This window comes from Drosophila suzukii, chromosome 3, assembly GCF_043229965.1.
Source record: "Drosophila suzukii chromosome 3, CBGP_Dsuzu_IsoJpt1.0, whole genome shotgun sequence".
NCBI lineage: Eukaryota > Metazoa > Arthropoda > Insecta > Diptera > Drosophilidae > Drosophila > Drosophila suzukii.
Window position 1 is genome coordinate 32,054,956 of NC_092082.1, and position 20,821 is coordinate 32,075,776.

General features: G+C 39.3%; 1 protein-coding gene across 1 annotated transcript in view; it reads right to left on the reverse strand.

Moving 5' to 3' along the window:
* LOC139352732 (endoplasmic reticulum aminopeptidase 1) overlaps positions 1 to 3,892 on the reverse strand; it is a 524,301-nt gene extending 520,409 nt beyond the window's left edge. Inside the window, exon 1 of the mRNA XM_070995362.1 lies at positions 3,843 to 3,892. The gene's annotated coding sequence lies outside the window, so the exon portion shown is untranslated. The remainder of the gene's footprint in view (positions 1 to 3,842) is intronic.
* Positions 3,893 to 20,821: the final 16,929 nt, after the last annotated feature.

A 20,821-nucleotide genomic window follows, 5' to 3' on the forward strand; every position in this document is an offset into this window, starting at 1 on the left:
TTTTGTATTCCTAGCTGTACCGCGGAACCTGTAGGTGATGGAACACAAGTTTGTATGGGACTTTTACTCAGTAGGATCCAATTATTGTGGAAAACTATGACTGGTTCCCGAAAAATGTTCAACTTTGCGTTCCTGTGTAATTGGTCCCACATTGTACAAGGTACCAAATAAGACCCCAATATTTTAGGCAACAATAGTTGGCGAATCATTCAATGTGTTCGTACCCAAAGGTACTCAACATGACCACACCCAACAAATCAAGCAGTAGCCAAGTTGGGAACAGTACCAGGCGCTCAGTAGCACCCACTGCATATGAGAATGGCTGATCAGCATATTATATGTCTCACTAACTCACCGTCTCACCGACTCAACGGCACACTGACCCCCCAATGCAGTCAGCACATTTTGCAGTGTCAGCCAACTACGCAAAGTCAACTACGCAAACTGCTACCATAATCATAATTCCCTGACCTACTTTAGAATATAGCCTACTTCACAAATCATTACACTAAACTTCCGTGGTCCAAGTAGTATATAAACATGTACCAAATGAAGAATAAATCAGTTATCAACACACCTCTTAACTCCGCGGTTCTACTTCCTACATCTGGGAATAGGGCTCGTAATACACTATCTCACCTAGCAGCAAACCACGTTAGCTCACCCTCAGCGCAGCTCCAGCATCGCCTGTGGCCAGGCATAGCAGTAACCATCGTTACCATTGCCGCGACGCAATCGTCCTGCCAGCAAAGCGTCCCAGTGCCAGCGACAAGTACTCATTACCCCCTTGTCCCGCGGTGTGATCCAGAAGTGTCTACTTCGGTTAGGCACAAACACAATGTAATCAAAGCCAAACTTGCCAGTATACACCAGAAAGAAAAAACTGCGACGCAATTTACCACTGGTGTAGATAATTTTTGAAAATTCTTAGAAGCTTCATATATAAATGAAGGATTAAGTGCTAAGCACGCAGACACTTTCAGGGAAAAATAAAAACATTTTTGGAGGCAAGTACATTCAAAGCTGTGAATGAAGCTTTAAAAAAAGCTCTAAAAAGTATATGAATTATACAATTTCTAATTTCTCAGTCGGTTCTGATTGTCGCTCCACCGATTGGGTAGATTTAATTGTTCGTATCGTGGAGGTTATATGCGAGAGACTGCTTGCTCGCTTTATCAAATCAGAAATGAGTACATAAATATGACTTGGTTCACGTCCACAGATGAAAAAACAAATGTCTTACTTCCTTTAGCCCATCATGATTTCACTGAAGGCTTGCTTGACATATCTTTATTTCAAGTTAACTACATTACAAATTTTTTAGGCTGTTTACTGCACCTGTGCTTTGTAACTAATCCGGACTGCGTGTTTCTGTCCAAAGTAGGACCTCATACTCAACCCGAAGATCCATATAATCCTGCTTTCGAGGTCTCAATTGACACTGGTGCTGTTAGAAGAAAAATCAGAGAGGTCAACTAAGAGATTGCATTGTTTTCGCAAGGCTAACTTTCAGCGGCTATATTTTTATATATCATGCTTTAATTGGTCCGATCCCAAAATTTGGATGATGCTATAAATAATTTCTATAATTGAGTAAATTCGGTTTTTAATTCTTATGTTACGATATATAAACTATCCGTCAGACTCCAACAAGCCACCTTGGTTTAGTAAAGAGTTGACACACTTAAGAAATAAGAAGTCCAGACTTTTTAAGAAATTCAAAGATACCGCTTCTCAATCTATTTATTCTAGGTACTCAAGTTTTACCTTGCTAAACTCTTTGTGTTACAAAAACTATTTTAATCGTTGTAAAGTTCAATTTTCTCATAATCAGAGAGAGTTTTATAATTTTGCTATCTTTTGAAAATACTACCTCATTTACCCCATTTTTCACAGCCTTATTCTTACACTGTATCCAAGTCGAGTTGAATATTCTGGCCCACCTGAAATGAAAGCTCTTTGCTTGTTGATCTTCAACGTAACAAGCCTGTAAATTCACCTGGACCTGATTGAATTCCTGGCTGCAAGCCCTTTCTTAAACTATACTCGTATACCTTATCTTTAGAATCTTCACAATTTCCCCATAAGTGGAAGGATCGTTTGTAGTTCCCCTAAACAAGAAGGATATCAAGAGGAAGCATGCAATTATAGAGGTATCTCTAAATTATTAGCGATCCCAAAGCTCTTTGAAAATATTATTACTCCCCACTTGCAGCACCCCTGTAGGTCAGTAATATATCAGAGTCAAAACGGTTTTATGAAACGCAGATCAACAACCACTTACCTTTTGGAACTGACATAACTTGTGATGCAGGGATTTAAAAAACATCTTCAACCAGATGCCATTTACACTGAATTTAGTAGAGCATTTGACACAATAAATGACTTTCTTCTGGTTAGAAATCTTTATTTTTTAGAGTTCCCTGTTGATCTTTTAGGATGGATCATGTAGCGGCGCCTAAAGAACGTTCTCAGTAATGTTCGGCCCAAAACTATGCTCCAATTTGAAAGTCTCTAAGTTACCTTTGCATCCAGCCAGATGCATGCCCATATTAGTGTCGGTAATTAGTGTTAAAAAAAAAAAACTAATTAGTATCTCTGCTGGGGATGCCAGGTGGGGCTTGAATCAGCTGTTGCAGGGTAGCACCGAAAGACTTGTTCTAACTCGAAATGGCGGACTTCTTAGCTGGCTGAAATTTCCGGCAATAGCCGAATTCAACGCCGTAGGATTTTTGAACTTCCTTTTTAATTGAACCGGTGTGGCAGACAGACGTGGAACATTTTAAGCGTACCAATTCGGCAAAACTTCGATATATAAAAGCACGTGGCAGAACGATTTTATCTAAAAGTGGTTTTCTCAAGTAACAAATCAAAGAAGTGAGTTTTTTTTTTCGCAAAATCATTTCGTGTGCTGAATTTCTGTGCTTCTTCAAGGCTGAAATTCAACGATTCCCGATTCGGCCGCCATGGCAAACCAGCAGCGCGAGTGCATTTGCAAGGTTTATTGGTAAAGTTTTCAGTGATCGAAGGTTTTTTCTCACACGTAGGTCGTTCTTTTTCGCTAGGTGCCCAGTTTGTCTTCATCCGTTGTCCTGAGGAGCACCCACATCGACCACCGATTCGGAGTTGCCCTGAGGAGCACCCGCATCGACCACCAATCTGCATTTTCCTTGGGGAGCACCCCACCGTGTCCAGCGATCTGCAGTTGCTTCGGGGAGCACCCTACCGTGTCCAGCGTTCTGCAGTTTGACTTGGGGGGCACGCCTATTTGTTCATATTCTGAGTTACCTTGGGGAGCACCCCAATTTGCTCAGCGATCGGCAGTTGCAGCGAGGAGAACCCTAATTATAGCAAGTCTAGGAATTTCCTCTACCAAATAGCCCCGTGAATTGCGAAAGCCTGCCCGACTAAATCGGCCCTAACCCAGATCATCAACATGTAAAATCTACCGCTTAGGCATCGATTCTAACCCTTTTTGTAGCCTTTAAACTATCAAGATGGCGGAAAAAAATTCCACGTGCATAAAAGTGAACAAGGCTACACTGGGAGAATTTTCTTAACATTGGAAGAGTCAGTCAATTTAACAAGAAGAAAAATTTACCGAAAGAAAAAGTGGTTTAATAATGATAACTATATCATGGAAAAATTAAATTAAATTAAATAATTATGAAGATTATAAATAAGTAAAAATTCATCTGATGCGCGGTTAACTTACGGTTACTCTCTCCCTGGAAAAAGTTTTCTTAAATTCGTTTTGATTCGAAAAATAATGAAGCGTTTATAAGTGTACATATAATCCAATTCCAAAGCAGATAAATACTTTGCTTTCTTTTACAGCCTACCTGTGTCCGAAGATCGATCGTCCGCCGAGGAACCAGCTGTGTGAGTTGTTTTTACCTTTATTTTTATTTAACAGAAGAACAAATATGAAAATCAATTAAAGCCATATAAACGTTATTAAAAAAAATATCTACGCTACAAATTTAAGAAAACCGTTGCTTAAAATTTAATCTTGCCAATAAATTAAACTTTTAAAGGAATTCTGTTATTTCACACTGAGAATTTCTTCTTTGATAAATTAAATTATTAAAAAAATATATACTTAAATGTAAATAAATAGCGTGAGCCATTGGAAATAATGAAAATGAATACTAATATTTATAAAAACAAATTATTGAGTTTCTTTGAACATAAAAATATTGTTATCATTATCCTACATCTGTGAACAAATTATATTATGCGAACTTGTAGACTATCCTTATTTTTAACTATTTTTCATCACATGTTCATACACTCATTATACTCATATACTTTATACCATACTACTTTACTATAATTATATACACCTGTGAAGCCCAGCATTTACCAATGCGGTTCAACAGTTTTATATCTTTTTTTTTTCTCACTGAAATTTGTTCACCCTATTGTGAATCAACTTAGTAAAATTATATATGTTATCTGAAAGTGAAGTGATTAATGAAATGGAAGCTTAAAAAAACTTTAACTAACTGAACTCAGCTGATGTCTCTTTCTTTCACACTTTCCCCTTTAAATAACTTCCTTTTTGCTTTTCAACACTTTATTTTTCTAAATTATTCATCTGTTTCTCCGGTTTAGTAACTAGCTTTCGATATTGTCGCATGCAAATTAAATTCGTCGTTAATAGATGAATTAAAAAAATTTATTTTTAATTTTTAAAACTTGGGTGATAAACCTTTATTCTTAAACTGAATTAATACAAGACACTTTTTTAAAAATTGTGAACCGATCGCGGTCTCGGATAAAATAGGACTGAATCTTAATTCTAAAAAATTATCCAATGAACCTCGGCCAGAAGCTTTCCTTTTCTTAAGCTTCCAGAACTTTAATTTTTGTTTAAAATAAAAGCTTATGCTGAAACTGTCGCATCTCATTGTGAAATGAAATTATGCTGACCGATGCAATTTGATTGAAAATCGGAACGCAATATGTTCTGAACTTAGAACGCAATACTGTGGGCTTTGAACGGAAAAGTTTGGGCTTCGAACGGAAGCTTGTGTTTACTTTACGATTGGTTTATTTATCTTAGCAGGACGGTCAAGCGCGGCCCTCGAAGTGAATGGCAAAGTCAAAGGCAGAATCTTAAACAAAGGCAAAGGCAATGTCGCTGAAGGCAAGGGTAACATAGCTGAGATTGAATTCCAAAATTTGTTTATAAATTCCATAAGTGGAACCGTTTCACGGGTTGGATAACTTGCACGCTCAATTTTGACCTTAATAATAGTAATACGTAGACAGTGTCCATATCTGTACGAGCAAGACCTCCGTCCCCCAAGCCGACGACCTAGTGCCGGAATATGTAGCGTGCCCAGCCAATACAGATCCTTGGAATCAAAAAAGTACTTTGCACTTTAGTCGACCGTTACACGCTACAATCGTTAGTTGTCTGAATTGCAGAATACAAAGAGTACTTTTTAAAAATGCTCTCCCTTGTATACTCGACGTTACCTTCGGTGTCCACAAGGGAACCACCTGGGGCCGCTGCTTTTTATTTTGTATATAAATGACCTTCCCTCAGTTATCACTCATTCTCGTCTACTAATGTACGCAGGTTATGTTCAATTATGCCTGCCGTACGAGGATTCTTTTTTGCAAGTCCAACTTACAATCCGATTTGAAAAATGTTCAAACATGGTGCTCTTGCAATTTACTGGATTTAAATAGCTCTAAGTGTAGGGTACTGACTTTTTGTCGAGCCAATCCTTAATATACACGCTGATTGAGGGCTCATTGGATAGAATATCTCTAGTAAAATCTGTCGTTCTTTTGGACCCTCGACTAAGATTTGCTGATCATATTTCGTCCATGGTGAATAAAGTTAGGGGTGCATTATGCTTTATTAAAAGGTGGTCCAAGGAATTTGATGATCCTTATGTTACACAGAACTTACTTATTTCGCATGTCCACCCGATACTTGAGTATGGATCTCCCGCCTAAAGTCCCTAATACGGAGTTAACGTTGATCGTATAGAATCTCTACCGAAGAACTTTTTGCTATTTGCTTTAATGCGCCAAAGCTGTGATGCAAAACTAATTTAAAATTTCTATTCTAGTAGATAATAGATAATAGATAACTCCTAATTAGCTTACCCTTCCTAGCCAACCGCAGAACGATCCTTGGAGCAGTCTCTATTCATAACCTTATTCGCGGTGAAATCCATTGCCCCGACTTGGTTAGCCAGCCAAACTTTTCTGTTCCATGCAGATTAACAAGAAATTACAATCCCCGGGGGTCGTTTCAATAGGTGGCTCATTTCAATCTCGCTTTCCTGCTTGCATATCTCCATTTCGCTTTGGTGCCTTTATCTGAGTAACGGGTATCTGATAGTCGAGGCACTCGACTACAGCGTTCTTCCAACTACCAACTACGCAAACTGCTACCATAATCAAAACCTACCTACCTACCTACTTTAGAATATAGCTTTTTTCACTAATCATTACACTAAACTTCGGTCTTCCAAGTATTATGTAAGCATGTATTAAATGAAGAATAAATCAGCCATCAACGCAACTTATAACTCCGCGGTACTACTTTCCACTTCCGGTTATAGGGCTCGTAATACACTATCTCAACTAGCAGCTAAACACGTTAGCCTAACCTCAGCGCAGTTCTAGAATCGCCTGTGGTCCGGAATCGCTGTAACCATCGTTACCATTGCCGCGACGCGATGGTCTTGCGAGTGTCTACTTCGGTTAGGCACAAACATCTACCTTCTACCTGTTACATACTTTTCGACGAATCTAGTATACCCTTGTATTCTACGAGTAACGGGTATAAATATATAATATATATTTGCGACTTTTTTGCAATACACAGAATCACTGTGACGAAGCGCACCAGGAGAGTGTGCGACCGGGACTACTAAATATAAATTATAACAAAAGTGATTTTATTTTTTTATTCTTTATTAGTAACCCGTTAGGGCAGCTTGAGCCCTGTTTAGAAACTGAAATACAATTCAAAATGAAACTGCGGCTCGCCACTTTATCGTTCGGCTAAAATGTTGATGCCGCACTTTTGGGCAGCGCTGCTGGCGGCCGGAGCCATATGTAATTTGGCCGCCAAGATCGCCGATTCGCTGCAGAAACGGTAGACTAAGGAGTTGGTGGTGCTCAGTAATGTTGATTTTAGCCATGGCTGGCACATCCAGTGTTTTCCCCAGAACCCCATGATAGTGTTGTGTTGATCTAAATCTAATATTACGATATTGTGCTTTCTTACATCAATGTTATATAAAATAGCCGGACTCAACAAATTTACTTTTGCTAAAGTTATGGATGTAACTAAGTTTTCCACTTTAGTTGTTACTGCTCTATTTTTTGGAAGAACTGTCTCGTACAGGTGGTCGGACTCTATCTTGTCAGCCTTCTAATGGAGTTTACTTTCTAAGACAGAAGATTAAATTGAGTTTGAATCTTGCTATTGATGTCTATCTGATTATTTTCAGTCTGTATTAACTGGAATTGTCTCAATTTTTTTGTTCCCAGTCTTCAAAGTCTGGAGTCCTTGCTATTACTTTCAGTGCGGATCCTAACATGTTAAAACTAAGACCCTGTCTATGGTGTATTTTAATTGTGCCTACTAGTGTACGAATGTTTTCGATGTCGGAGAGTACTACTAGTTCCACATGTTTCCTTGGGAACTTTGTCGTTAATGATGATGTTTCGTCCGCATAAGTCTCGTAAAATGTTATATTAGCTGTGTGTCCAACGTATCTGTACCGTATCCGTTTTTCTAGCCGTTTATTTGTTTTTAACCAGGCTCTGTCCCCCAACTGAAAACTTTTGTAAGCACTGTATTTGCTTACGTGGTCTAGGGTGTTTTCCTGAGCTTTTTGTATTTTTTCCTTAATTTTTATTTCAAGTTTGTTGGGGGTTGAATGCATAATTTTGACGGGTCTTTTACCTGTTACGGAGTGAATTGTTTTGTTGTATTCTACAGTTGCTAATAGCAAAATGTCAATGGCAATGAACTATCTCGGCTAGCGTACTGTGAAAACGTTCTACCGTTCCGATTGATATGCTATGCAGATGAGTGGAATTTGCAATACTAATTCCAAAATTTCCTGTTAAGATTGATTTTACAGTTTCTGAATTAAGAGAGTTGCCAGATTTTCTTAAATGTTAACAGAGCACCTATATACAATATATAACACATCTCCTCCATTTATTAAGAACGATTAGGATATTTGGCTTTTTTAAAACCCTTGGCCATGAAACGATCTACTTCCTGGCGAACACGACTGCCTTGGCGCACAGGTATGCCGGATGACAGTCGTGCTGGTTGAGTTTGCCTCGGGTGCTGGGTAGATGTTGAGCAGGTGGGGTTTCTACTTGATCTTCTCTTTGCGTCGGTTGTCAGAAAGCTGATTGTGGGATTTCAGGGACAGGACTGGATGTTGATGTCGTTGATGTTCTTTATGACTGTGAGTTTGAACATCTGAACAAAACGCTCTGCTAATCCGTTGGATGCAGGATGGAACGGTGCTGTGGTTATGTGTTTTATTCCGTGTTGTTTGCAGAATTCCTCAAAAGTGTCAGCCGTAAGCTGCGGTCCGTTATCGCTGACCACGGTTTTTGGGTAGTACAGCGATCGTGTTGGCGGTTGTAGTGGACGACATTTGAACTACGAATGGAAACTGCGAGAAGTTTTCTACACAGATAAGCCACATAGAGTCAACTACTGGGCCGGCGAAGTCGATATGAATTCGCTCCCATGCTTTTGTTGCTGCAGGCCAACTTTAGTACTCTTTCGGAGGAGCAGGATTGTTGCTCTTGCAAATGCTGCATGACTAAACCAAGTTTTTAATGTCTTCGTCCCTTGTAGGCCACCAAACATGTTGTCTAACTAACTAACAGCTTCAGAATTTACTACAGGACCAGCTTCTGTGGGTAGGCAAAGCAAGTTTTTGTTAAGCGTGAGGGCAAACTTTCGATTGAAGTATGGCAACAATACTTCCTCGCCTTGCTGGAGTTTTCCTGGGCAACCTTTAGTAACATACCTTAGGACCTGTTTGAGAAGTTTATCCTTTTCGATATTGTTGCACGGTTTCAAAGTTGATCCCTGTTGACAGTTCTATTACAGTGTGACAAGCTCTTTTTTTCTGTCGAAAGCCGGATCCGTGCCCACCGGAAGACGCGTTGCCAAGAGCAAATGTGAATCGATATTGAGTATCAAAATTATAGGCCATGAGAATGATGGCCCAGAGCTGTAGCCTATTTGACGTTATCAAAGGAAAAGGCTTGCCTGGGTTAAAAATCGTTACCAGCGGCTTGTGGTCCGTCATGAGGGTGAACTTTCGGCAATACAAATATTGGTGGAAACGTTGCACTCCGAATATGATAGGAAGTCCCTTTTTTTCGATTTGGCTATATTTTACCTGATGTTTATCAAGCGTTCCTTGCCACTACACCAATGCCAAAAGATGATGCACCCGTTGCCAGAACTAATGGTCGATTTTTATCAAAATGAACTAGCTGGGTACAGTTGATGATGTAACATAAATGTAAATGCTTGCTTTTGTTGCGGACTTAAAAAGTATGCTACGTTTTTTCTACGAAGCTGCTTTAATGGAGCTACCAACTGAGAACAGTTGGGTATAAAGTTGCAATAGTAATTAACTTTACCCAAGAACGCTTCCAATTGTTGCAAATTAGAAGGCTGACGCAAAAGTTCAACTACCTCCAAACCTGAGTTGTCCGGAAGAATCCCTTGTGCGCTTCGTCCTAATTACTCGATTTCATCCTTGAAAAATAAGCATTTTTCTTTCTTGCATCTGATACCGTTCTCCTGTAGAATGCTGAGAACTTGACCGATACGCTTTAGATGTTGTTCGCTTGTAGGTGCTAAGTAGTTATCACATCCTTCTACTCCCTTTAGAAGTTTCTCTAAATATCGTTGCAAAATCGCTGGAGCACTGGCAATTCCGTACGGAAAGCGTTGATATTGGAAAAGACCCAGGGGTGTGTTGACGACCATGGCTTGAATCACCCTGATCTGGAGAATCATTTTTGTCCATTATTGCTTGCATACAGTTTCTTTGTTGTTCCAGATCTTTTTTTGTGAATTGCTGCTGTTGAGCAAGAATTGTTTGGATCAAAATCTTATCTGCCGGCATCTTGAAAAGTTTTTCTCTTTCGGCTAAAATTTCCACTTTTTTCCTAGTCGCTAATATGTTGCGTTCATGCTGAGTTGCTTTATTCATTGTGTAACTGACAGAGTTGCTAGATTTTCTTAAATGTTTACAGAGCAATTATGTAGAATGGAGGAATACAAAAACAGATGTGAGCTACAAAATTGACAATACATAAAAGGGTTTTTATTTTTGGAAACAGATTGACAAGTAAATGAGTTTTACTATCTTTAATTGCTCGCGAACTCATGGGTTGAACGGAGGCAAGCTTAGAGAACTTGTTCACGGCGGCTTAAAAATATTTTCCGTCTGTAGAAAAAATATGGACGTGTACAATTTCTCCTACGTTGGTTGGGACCGGTTTTTTAAGCCATAGCCTGTTTTTCAGGATGACGATTGTATTTCCCTTTCGAGCATACTCTACAATTCGTTACTACTTCAGTAACAATTCTTGTCATTTTGGGAAAGAACTAGTCTAATAGTATTTGTTTACCGTTTTCTTGAGCCGTGCGATGTGATCTGTTGTGCTCAGTCACAGCTATTTCGAGTTGCTCTGAATTATCGGTTACGCCAATTTCAAGAGATTTCGAATATCTAAAGACCGTCGGGGAAATTCCTGAATCAAAGGACCAAGAAAACAGGAATTTCGCAATGTATTGCGTTGACGACTTCTGGCTTCACGACATCTCTTAGGAAATTTAGTAGAGGGTCCTTTTTCCTGAACTAAATAATATGTCTCATTTTATTTTGGAACAGAAAATAGTTTTTGGTTGCTGGATGCAGTGATTCTTCAATCACAATTTTGGCATTGGGCTCGTCGACAATCGCTTTCCAGCGTATTATTTTGTCGTTTGTGTTTTTTGGTGATTCAGCTGATGTCAGGGGCTTGTGATCTGTGTAAATCGTTCAATTCTGTACCCCATATGGATAGTTTCTCAAACTTTTAAGCGCCCATACTATGAGTAAGGTTCCTTAATATTTGCCTTCATTTCGAATTGCGCGCGATATCATGGTAATAGGTCGATTACCTTGAGATAATACGGACCTTTCGCCATGTTGTGAGGCATCTGAAGTTAGGTCAAAGGGTTTACTAAAAATCGGGATACATGAGGGTTACTTCCTCCTATGATAAAATATTTTTCAGTTGTACCTTTTCTGGGGAAGCTTTTATACCCTCGCGATACTACAAATCCAAGGTATACGACGCTTTCTTCGAAATATTTTGATTTTTCTTGGGACAAGCGCATACCGGAGGTGCATAATCGACTTAGGATCTCATCAACAAGTTTTGATGTTATAGTAGTAAAGAAATACGGGTTCTGGGACAATAAGCATAATATTAGCCCCCCTCCCCCCTCATTAACATACGCGGTTCTAGGACAATTAGCATAATACAAAAAATTAACTGATTTTAATGGTCTTTGAAGTCATAAAAACGTCATGATCATGTCCATAACGAGTATACTTAATTGCTCCCATCGCCCCCACATCCCCATGTGACTATATTGATCATGTATTAGTAGTCAGGTGAGAAAGGTACACGTGAGAAAGGTCGCACACCCATAGTATCCAAAGGATGTTATCTCAGGGGAGATTGTGTCCATCGACCTCACATCCCCATGTGACAATATTGATCATGTATCCTTCCCCTCATTATGTGCAATTCACAGTCAGGTGAAAAAGGTGCACGTGAGAAAGGTCGCACAACCATAGTACCCTTTTGCCTCATTACCACAGGTGATGCTGTGCACGTGGGAAAGGTCGCACACCCAAAGTACTAAAAGATGGTTATCTTAGAGGAACATGTCCGATCATGTTTGGAAATAATGTTTTCTATGATTGTAAAACTAATTTAGAAATCAAAAGAACCCCAATAAAAAACAAGGAAGAACGCTATAGTCGAGTACCTCGACTATCAGATACCCGTTACTCAGCTAAATGGAGATATGCAAGCAGCAAAGCGAGATTAAAATGCGCCACCTACCGGCGGTATACAGACTTAAGCGTTATGGGCGTTAGAGTGGGCGTGGAAAATTGGATTAATCGATAGGTATCGACGAGACCAATTCATTTCAGTTAAAATTTTTTATCTAGCATGAAAATTGTGGGCGTCACAGGTTTTTGCGGTTTGTGGGCGTTAAAGTGGGCGTGGCAAACTTTTTTGGGTCAATCGATAGGTATTGATGAGAGCAATACATTTCAGTTAAAATTTTTATTCTAGCATCAAAACTGTAGGAGCGGTTTGTGGGCGTTAGAGTGGGCGTGGCACATTGCTGAAACAAACTTGCGCTGCGTAAGAAGCTCAGGAAGCTTAATAGCCTAGCTCCCATAGTTTCCGAGATCTCAGCGTTCATACGGACAGACGGACAGACGGACAGACGGACATGGCTAGATCGACTCGGCTAGTGATCCTGATCAAGAATATATATACTTTGTGGGGTCGGAAACGCTTCCTTCTGCCTGCTACATACTTTCCGACGAATCTAGTATACCCTTTTACTCTACGAGTAACGGGTATAAAAACTCACAAGTTTATGATTCTCAGATGTGGAATATTTTCAAACACACATTTTTGTTTTAACCCCGGAACGTTTAACTGGTAAATTGTCTAAGATTCTCTCCTTTCTACAAATGGGTCATAAACATGTCATAAAAGGGATTCAAGCAAGAGCTACCCGAGCATGCGCACCTGTCCCTTACCTGACCGCAATAATGCACAAGCCTGAAGACGCACGCTCATTGACAATCGCAATAAAAGGGACACATGCACAAACCTGAAGGCATATAATATCGACATATCACTGGAAATAATTCGTTTAAGTTATGAAATAAAATTAGATTTCACAGTGTTGACTTTCACCCTGGAAATAAAATGTATAAAACATTTCTTAAAAAAGAATACTCATATGACCTTAAACGATTTCGGATATAATGAAGATACGAAGGAAATATTTGGACCACTTTTTCGATCGGAAGTGGAAAAACCTCTTCATATCAATATGGGGGGAAATGTACATTATATGTACATTAAAAATATTTCAAGGTAAATTATTTTATTAATATTTATCTCTTATAAGCAATTAAATAATTTGTATATATATCTGTTTCAAAGACTAATGACTGCTCAAAGAGGAAATCAGAAAAGGGCGCAATATTTGAACAATGTGTGTTTAAATTTTTCCATAACTAAGGAAGCTGCATTGAAACACAAAACGCTCTGTAGTGGGAAGGTCTCAATGATGCCACACCCCCAGAATAATACATTGGAATTTACCCAAGTTCAACATTAGCTTCATGTTCCGTTCGTTTTTTACGCGGATTTTGAATGCATTCTGGAACCGAAAAATTTGAATTGAGCCCAAAATAATTTAATATTAATGAACGTAATCTAATATCATATAGACTAGATAAATTTGATTTAGAAACAGGAAAAAATTCGGGAATAAGTTTTGTAAATTTATTGATAAAAAATTTATCTAAATTTAGTGATGAGTACTTACACAAAATAGTTCCTATGAGAACGACTTTGGGTGACCAACAAATACTTGATAATTCATTGAATTGTTCTATTTGTCAGAAAGGTTTAGGGACTGATAGGGTTAGAGATCATTGTCATTTTACAGGTCGCTTTAGAGGTGCAGCCCACTCTAAATGTAACTTGGATTATAAAGTAAAGAGATTTATTTCAGTATTTTTCAATAATTTTTCGAAATACGACTGTCATTTATTTATTCAAGAGTTAGGAAAGATTCCCGGTGAAATTTCCGTAATACCAATAAAAAAGGAAAACTATATTTCTGCCTCAAAAAAAAAGTTTAAGTGGAAATAGTTTTGAAATTCGTTTTCTCGATACATATAGATTTACATCAAGTTTAGATACCCTAGCTTCTAATTTAGTTTATGATCAATTAAACACTGTAAAATCATTTTTCAGTAATGATATAGAATTTCGACTAATGCGTAATAAGGATATATTTCCCTATGAATATTTAGATTAGATTCTTACCAAGGGAAGCATTCTATAGTAATTTAACGGGAAGGGAGTGCTCTCAGGAAGATTATGATCACGCTCTTCCACTTTTAAAGATTATTTAGAATTATATTTGAAAACTGATGTATTCCTTTTAACTGACATTTTTTAAAACTTCCGAAAAATTTGTATGAAAATTTATTCACTTGACCCAGCTCAGTATTTTACGACACCAGGTCTATCTTGGGAGGCAATGTTGAAAACTACAAATATTCAACTTGAATTGCTGAGAGATATAGATATGTATAGATTTATTCAAAGTAGCATTCGAGGTGGTTTAGTTCAATGTTGTCATAGATATACAAAAGCAAATAATAAATATTTATCATATTATGATTCCTCGAAGGAGTCTTCATTTTTATCGTATGTGGAAGCGAACCTCTGCCATATAAATATTTTAAGTGGATGTCTACCACAATCATAGACAACTTTGATATTCATAATATTCCAGACCGCGGAAAATACGGTTATTTTTTGGAAGTGGACTTAATATATCCATACCGTTTACATGATCTTCATAATGATCTTCCACTTTGTCCGTCAAATTGTCTGGCCTCAAAAGAGGATAAGGGAAAAAAATTATTTGCTGACCTGGGAAATAAGAAAAATTATGTTATAGATTATCGCAATTTGCAACAATGTATACAGAATGGGCTAGTACTGAAAAAGATCCATAGAGGAGTTCAGTTCTTACAAAAACCTTCGTTAAAAAATTACATTGGTCTAAATACTTTTCATACGAAAAATGCAAAAAATAAATTTGAAAAAGATTTTTTAGTTAACGAATAATTCTGTTTGAGGAAAAACAAGGGAAGATCCAACGCAGGGTCGATAATAAGCTTTTTAGTACATGGGAAAGCACCAAGATTGGACGAAAAGCACATTGTGCCTTTTTTTCAGCCAACCTAATGGCTATAAAACGTGGTATACGAAGAGAAATAATTAACATGAATACATAACAGAAAAGGTGATTAACAATATTTTTAATAATTGAACAACAACAATTTTACTGTTTTAGGACTCGAGAGGCATGACGTCCTCTTGTCCAGAGATCACCGGGGTGCCTTCGCTTTAGTCTGTTTCCAGTCCTTGGGTGGGCCAAGGTAGCTGCTAGGTGGTTTGGGTGTGCAGTGAGGCGTTCATTGTACCGACTGAAGTGCCGGTTTATCTGCTCCCTGACTGAGGGAACATGGATGTCAATTGTTAGGGCGGCATTCCTGATGTACCACGGTGCGTCTGCAATCATACGCAGCGCACGGTTTTGGACCCTTTGTACTTTCATGACGTTCGAGTCTGAAGCCATGCCCCATAGTTAGATGTAATACGTCATGGAGGGCACCACAATTGAATAGCAAAACTTTGTTGCCAAGGCTTTCCTCAGCTTAGTTCTACATGTAGCTGCTATTTTGGTTCTGTGGTGCTTCCAGGTGAGCCGCTTGTCCATATCGAGAAGCTCTACTCTAGGAAGGATCTCTCCTCCCAAGGTGAAATTGCCGTGTTGCGTCTTTCTTCCATTTATGGATATGTTCCACCTATTTGTCCACTTCCCGTAAGATTCGAGGAATTCCTGGGTGATCCTTTATGCTTCGATTGGGCAAGAGGCGTTCGCAAGAAAGGCAGTGTCGTCAGCGTATGTAGCGAGAATCGTGCCCGGCTTATTAGGACATGGCTGATCTGAAATGAACAGGGTGTACAAAACGGGACCCAGAACGCTTCCCTGAGGAACGCCAGCTCGAACGATTCTGATGCTTGAACTTTCAGCTCTCACCTCGACCATGAAACTTCGGTCAAGCAGGTATGATTTAAGTAGTAGGAATTGGCTAGTCGGGAGTAGGGACTTCAACTTATAAAGTAAGCCATCATGCCATACGCGGTCGAAAGTTTGTTTTCGAAAGCATCTAAAATATGCTGGACAACTCGATGTGCTTACTCTGGGGTTCCATGATGATGCCTAAAACCAAACTGGTGGTCTGGAATGGCATCCTGCACGCTTCTTACTCCCATGATTCTGCTAAGAAATATTCGAATATTTTAGAGAAAGTGGGTAGAAAGCTTATCGGTCGGTATGACTGGACAAGGTTCTCCGATTTTCCTGGTTTTGGTATCGTCATTATCACAGCACACTTCCATTGAGAGGGAAAGTGGTGGATACGTAGCATTGAGTTAAACAGGAGAACAAGGAAAAGGATTCCCCTTTTAGGCAAAGCCTTGGCGATTGTGCTATCAACGCCATCGAAGCCCGGCGCTTTTCTAGGATGTAGCTTTTGGATATGAAGACAAACTTCTTCTGGGCTGACGTGTTGGATCGGTAAGGCATCCGGGGAAGGAGCATCAAGGATGGGAAGTGTTTCTTCAACATCCTCGCGACTCGCGAGCTCCAATGGCTGGAAGCGTTTTTCAAGTTCGTCTGCAAAAGCTAATGAAATTTCTGAGTCGAACCTGCACCATGTGTCATCACATTTCTTTATGGGGATCTTTCGTAGGGGCTGTCGTTTCATATTCCGTGTGCATTTCCAGAGGTTAAAGCCGTAAGGTTTGGTGGGGTCAGCATTCAGAAGCATCTCATCAAAGTGTATCCGTTTAGTTTCATAAAGAAGCTTTTTAAGATCATCCTCCGCTCGACGATATGCGCTTTTGTCGACAGGATCTTGAGATCTTATATATCTGCGACGTAGGGATCGTTTCAGCCTTATCAGGTCCATAATCTCAGGTTTTTAGGGAGCCTGATGTGGACTGGAGGGGCTTGAACTTGAGGTTGAGGACTCGGCAGCGATACCTATGTTCCGGACAAATAGCTCGACGGCGTCGTTGATGGCGTCAGGAGAGCGTAACACCATATTTAGGTTAAGAAGCCGGTTGACTGCTTCTTGAAAGCGTGGGAGGCTCGCATACTGAGTAAGGATGCAAGGCCTACGGGAAGTTTTTTGCGCAGCGCCTCTTAGTTTCACTATTAATGGGATGTGATCAGTGCTTAGTTCAAGATTTTCTGAAATGGAGAGACTCTCAGGCCGAATCCCTCTGTAGACAGCAAAGTCAATGGCGGTTGCGTTCTTTGACTGTGTTGATAGTGTGTTGGCCCTCCGGTTTCAAGGATCTGGACATTTGATCTTTGTATAAAGTCTGCTAGTGCTCTTCCGCGAGTGCTTGAGTTGCGGAGACAGTTGTGAGATCGTCGAAGAGTTTTTCAAAGTCGTCAGCAGTACATAGAAAGTTTGTTGGACAATAGATAGACGCAATAGCTGTTTCACCAAGGTCTGTTTTTACTTTGACGGCGACACATTGAACTTTTGGACTTTGTAGACAATAGAACTGGTAACATTGAAGATAGGATGGGTTGCTTGATGTATATCGTATTCGTGCAACTTGTAGTACGACCTCGAGCAGAAGTGTGTTTCACTAACCAACATAATGTCAATATTATGACATTTTACAAAGAGCTCAAGCTCAAGGGCTTTGTTGGCAAGTCCGTCAGCGTTCCACACACCAATGTTGAGGCCGATTTGACTCACGGTTGTGCAACATTGACTGGGTGAAACTCAGCGAATGCTTGAGCAGTTGCAGTAGAATTTGGACGCAAAAGTTTTGAGACAAGTCCCATAATAGACACCATCATTTTGAACAGTTTGTCCATCTGAGCGACGAGGACCGACAGACTTTGGTTAAATTGCATGTACATTTGTTCTTGACGCTGCCATTGCTGGTCGTTGATCAACTGCTGCGAGCTGCGTCGCAGTTGTTGGGGGAAAACTGCTGCTGGGGACTTGGCTGTTGTTGCTGTTGGTGAGGCCTTTGGTGTTGCTGTGATAGCTGCAGCTGCTGCCGAGGTGGTACTACTTGATGGTGTAGCTGACTTTGCTGTCTATTGTTGCTGCCAGTGGAGGAAACTGTTGACTCTGTGGGAAAGTCACAGGAGCTTGTTGGTGCTGGGGACGACTAACTTGACCACGGACGGCGTTTGCGTAGGAGTTCTGACCCACAAAGTTTGACCGAACATTCAAATTAGCTGACTGTTGAGGAACAGTGCTACGATGGGATGTTTTACTTTTTCGTCGATATGCAACTTGCTGATAGACGACACAGCCTTTATAGCTTGCTGTATGGTTTCCGGCACAGTTTACGCACTTGACTGGGTGAACATCCTTTACGCAGGCCTCCAAACCGTGTTGTAGGCCACATCTGACGCAGTTGGATAGCTTTTGCCAATGATTTTTAGTTGTCCAAATGCTTGACAACGGTGGCATTGGACGACATCATCCTTTTTATAGGGGAGTTCAATTTGAACCCGTTGCCGACAAAGTGTCTTATTTTCGTGAATTTCTTTGTTATTTGCTGCCGGTTCTAGTTCTACAAAGACTTGATTCACGGACTTGGTCTTGTCGAAGCGGCTTCTAGGTGAATTCACAAATCGAACCTTGTGGCCAGTCAAGGTAAGACTTTCCTTAATGTTTTCATCCGCACTACGCATCTCTCTTATTTTAGCTGCCACGAATGGCACTTTTTTAAGGGTTAGAGACTTGGTTATCGCTCTGTATGCATCTGGATCTGCATCCAGAATAGAAACAGAGTTGTTCGGGTGGCATTTCAGGGAGTACTTGGACTTGGTCTACGAACTTGTCAGTAGATCTAATAAGTCCGTTCAGATTCTCACAGTGATCAACCACAATTGGGTGTGGTTTGTGGGAGGGTAATTGTCCTTGGCTGCCAGTCGGTTGGCTATGTTTCTTATTGTTGCCAACATTAGTGTTGACTACGTTGTTGTTGCTGGCTTTTTCAGTGTCGTTCGGGCTGACCGTTTGAGAAACTTCGACGTCAATGTCCATGTTCGACAGTTCTGAAAAATGGTTAGCAGAGACATACTTTTTTGGGCTATTAGAATTTATTATTTTGGTGACTGAATTCGGTGATCTGGAGTCAAGACGACGATTGCTGTTTACCGAACTTGGAGTCCAACAGTTCTCATCCTCGGCATTTATGGCTGCTAGTTGATCCGGTCAACTTCATTGGTTGGTACAGGTGGGTTGTTGTGAGACGTGGCGACTAAATTTTGTTAACGAGCAATTTAGTGCATCACTCATTTTCTTCTGTTGTAAAGCAACAGTGTTTCGGATGTTTAGCTCATCTTCGGAGTCTGAAAGACCAGCCATTATTGCAATTATGTACTGGTGTGCACTGCTTTACCGACCTGTGGTATACAGAAGGCCTCTGACCAGCCTGCTTTCAGGCGATCGTGGGGGTAGGGCGCAAGTCCCGCAATCGGGCGATACCCGGCTCGAACCCACCGAGAGGCGAGCAAATTCAAAAAATTTTTATTTCTTTTATTTGGAAGAAATTAATGAATTCAAGTATGTTTCGAATTCGAATTTGAACCATATAACGGTGATTTGTACGTTCAACAAATGCAACTGTTAGTTTTTACTTTCTGTTCCACTTGATTTGTTTTCACGACAAGGCCAAACTAACGGAACATAGAAGCACTGACACCGCGACTTTAGAACTCGGACTCACAAAAGAAGTAGGTTTTGCCACGTAGGTGGACTTGTCCATAGGCTCTTCACAGGGAATTTCGCAGCGATGCAAAAACGCGTCTGCACCCCACGAAAGCATGATTGAGACTTACATTGTGCCAAAACGTTAATTTAAAAATCCCACTTTCATAGTGCAATTAAAATTAACCATAATTTATATGCAATTTAAATGAAAAGATTGTCCGATCTATTTAATAAACCAATGTATTTAGGATTTGCAGTATTAGACTTATCAAAATTTAAAATGTATGATTTTCACTATCAATATATGAAGCCAAAGTTTCAGGAAAAGTTACTCTTAAATTATATATATACTGATTCATGTATCTATACAATAAAAACTGAGAATTTGTATAAAGATATTCGTAATGATCTTGAAGCAAAATGTGATACATCAGACATCGGATGAAAGAATTAATCTATGTAAGTTCAAAAGAGTTAACAAAAGAAGTTAAGGGTTTTTTTAAGATGAGCTTAACGGTAAACTCATTACAGAATTTCTAGGTCTGTGCTCAAAGGATTATTGTTATAGAATAGAACAAGTTTAATCTTCTCATAATAAAGCAAAGCGAGTGAGTTCACGAAATCTTACAATTGAACACTATATAACTGTTTTATTATCTGGGGCCTCACTATAAGGTAATAGAACAATGTTTAGATCAAAAGCACATAAAATAACTACAGTTAAAGTAAATAAAAAAATTCTTTGTGGCAAAGATAACAAAAGAAAACGTAATGTTAATGAAACACAATTTTTAGAGTTAAGTAATGAAGACCATGGTACGACATCAATAAAACATCAGAGATTAATTGAAAAAGATATTTTAAAAAATGTTGAATGACTAGAATCAAATTCATTTTGCTTGGGTGAGATGATACAAAATAATTATGTGAACGATGGAGAATCATTAGATAGCCTTTAATTTCAAAAGGAATATATTGAAAAAGAATTGTTTTATAAATGAGTTGAATTGGAGATGTTTTATTATGATCGAGACTTTGGAAAATATAAATCAAAATTATTTTGAGTTTGTGAAAAGTTTTTTATTATTTTTTAATTTTACTTTAAAATATTATACAAAAATATTAATATT